The sequence below is a fragment of the Tenrec ecaudatus genome, chromosome 13 (genome assembly GCF_050624435.1).
Source record: "Tenrec ecaudatus isolate mTenEca1 chromosome 13, mTenEca1.hap1, whole genome shotgun sequence".
Lineage (NCBI taxonomy): Eukaryota > Metazoa > Chordata > Mammalia > Afrosoricida > Tenrecidae > Tenrec > Tenrec ecaudatus.
The window spans coordinates 95,780,971-95,785,617 of NC_134542.1; the positions used below are offsets into that span (position 1 = coordinate 95,780,971).

A 4,647-nucleotide genomic window follows, 5' to 3' on the forward strand; every position below is an offset into this window, starting at 1 on the left:
CATGGAGGCATAAATTTGGGTAAAGAAAGCATTCTTTTCAAATCACTTTAAATAAGAGAAAGTTAAGGAATGTCAACTAATGAGCAATGTCATATTTAAATACGTTGCCTAATAAAACGATCATGTCAAGTACGGTGCCTTAGAATTCTTATCACCTTGTATTCTCATTTGCGGTCTTCTAGAATCATTCACAGTGGATTTCTGCTACATGCCTATGGATACCACCCAATCTACTCAAACCTCACGCAAGGTACACTCTTGCCCCAAATCCTTAACCTAGAACTTTCTGTGTCACATTTAGTTTGATGCGCTCTCCTCTTTCCTGCTGCATCCATAACTAAGGGGAGTCTGAGCATACCACTCCTGTGTTTGCAACTGTCTACCAGCAGTTACACTAATTCAGATTGATCCGCAGCTATTTACATTCTTCATTAACCCGTGGTGTCAGATGATGTAACAGCTCATCTAAAGAGCTTTCCATATGTTTTGTGATGTTATCGTGGCATGTTGTAAAACACCATGGGACAGGTCTATTGCTCAGGTGTCACTATACCTTGTGTCAAAAACCTGAAACCTCTTTTGTCAGTGAGTTAATTAGCTTATGCCTCCCACAATTAAGAGATAGAATATATTTGGATTTAAATTCAGAGGGGGCTGTCAGTATTCCTAGATTTTTGGTGTGTATTTAAACAGCACCTACAGATATTTTTATTATTTTATAGGACATCTCTCTCAATGTGACTCATCTATTATTCTCAGTCTTATCATATTTTGAAGAGCCTTCAGAGTCTGTTGCCTTGTTTAACGCAAGGAGTTAGTAAATAAAAACAGTGCAGAAAAGTGAACATGACACAAAGAAGTACAGGAGAGCATATGTGCTTTGAAATTGAACTCTAAAAGATCATATAAATTTGAAGAAGTTAACTATTTCTTAAGTTCTTTGGTGAGTTCACAGGCAAGGATAAAATGACTCCGGTTTTCAATGTACACTATTTTTGCAGCGTACGTCTTTTTCAGGTAGTTCTCATCTCCAATATCTTATTTTTATTGCTCTAGTCGGCAAAGTGATGAAAAATGATTCATTAATAGCTGCCCATCAGCATCTTAGTGTAATTATCTGTAATAAGGCAAAGGATAAACCTGAGAAACAGTTTGTACATTGCAGTTATTACTTGCTTATTCAACAAGCCCTCCACGAACACACTGAGTCATGTTTGTCCCCAAAATAAACTTGTTGACATTGAAGATTTGTTCTCTTTCACAATATTTTGAAAATATTTTATTGAACATTAAATAAAATTTACAACCATAACCGGGGGAGGGTTACATACCAATAATTTGATCAATGGTATCATAAAGAACTTGACAAGAACATGCACATACACAAACACACAACTAGAAATTTTAAGAGAGAAAAAAGGTTTTCCTCGGGAGATCATTCTGCAATTAAGATTAAAATTGCCACTTGCCCTTATAAAATGTCATTCTTATAGTTGTAAAATAAGTGATCTAAATCATTTTGTGACATAAATGCATTTTCATACCTTTATAAGACGTACTTTGTGCCAGAGTTTTGGTAACAATTAATGTTGGGATTTTAGAATTCATCCAATGAAGTAATGAAAAGCTCACTAGAGAGGATATAACTCATCTTATATATTGGGTGATTTGGGCTAATTGTAGATGTATTATTTTAATGACTTCTTAAATTAACAGTGATTTTTTACTTAATATTACATAATACAAAGCTTATTATTATACGTAAAATTACTTAGTATGGGTCTTTGTTATCCTACTAAATGACTGGTTGGGAAAATGAAAAAGTATAGAGCACTCTGTTTGCGGATTGTTCAATTTTGTCATTTTGCTGGGTATAAAACGCAGGAATAGGAATCGGCTATCATCGGTCCAGGAGAATAAATATATTTCATGTACAATCCCTGTCTGAAGTGGTGGAGGTGGCAAGGGCAACAGTGGGGACATACATGGCCCTCATGCCATTTCCTCATTCATTAAAAATATTTTAAAATGGGCTTTCTGCTCTTCCTCATGCGACAGACAGCTACCTCTCCCGTTCCCGTGCAGTCCCAGCCGCATCACAGAGACACGATGGTGAAAGTTGGAGTGAACGGATTCGCCCTTATTGGGCACCTGGTCACCAGGGCTGCTTTCAATTCTGGCAAAGTGGGTACTGTTGCCATCAGAGACCCCTTCATTGATCTGAACTACATGGTCTACATGTTCCAGTATGATTCCACCCACGGCAAGTTCAATGGCACTGTCAGGGCTGAGAATGGGAAGCCTATCATCAATGGGAAGGCCGTCTCCATCTTCCAGGAGTGAGAACCCGCCAATATCAAGTGGGGTGAGGCCGGGGCCGAGTATGTCGTAGAGTCCCCTGGTGTCTTCACCACCCTAGAGAAGGTTGGGCCTCACCTGAGGGGCGGTGCCAAAAGGGTGATCATCTCTGCCCCGTCTGCCGATGCCCCCATGTGTGTGATGGGCGTGAACCACAAGAAGTATGACAACTTCCTCAAGATTGTCAGCAATGCCTCCTGTACCACACCAACTGTTTGATCACCCTGGCCAAGGTCATCCAGGACAATTTTGGCATCATGGAAGGATTCATGACCACAGTCCATGCCATCACTGCCACCCAGAAGACCAGAGATGGCCCCTCTCGGAAAATGATTTGATGGGCCATGGGGCTGCTCAGAACATCATCCCCACTTCTACTGGCACTGCCAAGGCTGTGGACAAGGTTATCCCAAAGCTGAATGGGAAACTGACTGGCATGGCCTTCCGTGTCCCCACCCTCAATGAGTCCGCTGTGGATCTCACCGGCCGTCTGGAGAAAGCTGCCAAGTACGATGACATCAAGAAGGTGGTGAAGCAGGTGGCCAGAGGTCACCTAAAGGGCATCCTGGGCTACACTGAGGACCAGGTTGTCTCCTGTGACTTCAAAAGTGACACCCACTCTTCCACCTTTGATGCTGGGGCTGGCATTGCCTTCAACGACCACTTTGTCAAGCTCATTTCCTGGTATGACAATGAATTTGGCTACAGCAACAGGGTGGTGGACCTCATGGTCCACATGGGTTCCAAGGAGTAAGAGCCCCACTGGACCACCAGCCCAGCAACAGCACTAGAGGAAGAGAGGCTCTCGGTTGCTGGGGAGTCTTTGCCCCAACTGAATCCCCCAACATACTGAGAATATAACATCCAGACACCCTGAAGGAAGGGGAGGGGCTTAGAGAGCCGACCTTGTCATGTACCATCAATAAAGCACACTGTACCCAGTAAAAATATTTTAAGATATTGAATATTTAATATATTTCAAGCATATTCTTGTACATGATTTCTATTATGCTTGAGAAGTCATGAATATATATAATGGTCTATGGATGTTTATTCCTTCAGAGACTAAAAATTCAGAATCAGGTATAATTAGGAAATCACACAATCAAAATATAAATACCATTGAAATGGCCTTCCATGGCTAATAGTTCTTCCGTGTATATGGAGAGGGGTTTAAATAAATCAGACATCAACTTAGGACATTGAGACATTGTTTGTCTTGGTTTCTACAGTCTAAGGAATATGTATATAAATATATATACACACACATATATACATACATGTGTGTAATATATATGTACTCCACACATATATATTCTCGGTCTATATATATATAGCTATAGCTATAGATATAGATACTGATCATAGTATCTTTATATGACAGGGTGAAGAAGCACATTCTGGTGCAGATGGTGGCTCACAAACTGCTCACCTTGTGGGACACAGTTCAATATCTAAAGGCTATGCTACCAAGGTATGTGTGTGTGTGTGTGTGTGTGTGTGTGTGTGTATATAGTCTCATTTTAACAAATAATATCATGGGGAGGAGATTAGTGGAAAAGGGTTTCATTTCCTTATGTCTCACGAGAGACACACTCTTCAATTCATTAAGAGGTAAAGGGTTGCTATGGGTCAGAACCAACTTGATAACACTTAACAAAAGTAACATTTTTCTATTTAAGAGGCCTAATTGGTATAGTAAGTTAAACATGGGCCTGCTCCCCAAAAAAGGTAGTAGTTCACATGTGCCTGTTGCTCTGTGGAAGCAGGTGCAGGCAATGGGATTCAATAAGGTTTCCATCCCCAGGAACCGTCTGGAGTTCTCCTCTGCCCTATCAGGTCTGCATGACTCAGAATTAAGTTTCGGTAAGTGATCATTACTCTGTTAACTATTTGTGTTTCTTCCGTCCATCATATTTAATTTATGATTTATTCTGGTTACTTTGGATTCATATTTCCAATAGAATATTCAATCAATGATATTTTTCATAATTTTTTAACTTTTCCTAGATTTGAAACCAAATATCAAACTCACATGTCAATATAATTCCTGAACATTTTGTTAAGATATCATCTATTGTAATATACATGTATGGAAGTATATATATATATATATATATATATATATATATATATATATATATATATCCACTATCTAGAGTCTCCAGACTGTGGGGCAAAATTTGGATTTAACAATTTTAAAGTCATGTGAATTTACAAATCAATGTATTGACTATAACATTCAAGATGATTGGTGGGAATTGGATGACACATATTCCTTGTTAAAAG

The 4,647-nt window shown here is 39.3% G+C and overlaps 1 pseudogene; it reads left to right on the top strand.

Annotated features, from left to right (window-relative positions):
• Positions 1 to 2,109: 2,109 nt before the first annotated feature.
• On the top strand, positions 2,110 to 3,112 carry LOC142424327 (glyceraldehyde-3-phosphate dehydrogenase-like; annotated as a pseudogene).
• Positions 3,113 to 4,647: the final 1,535 nt, after the last annotated feature.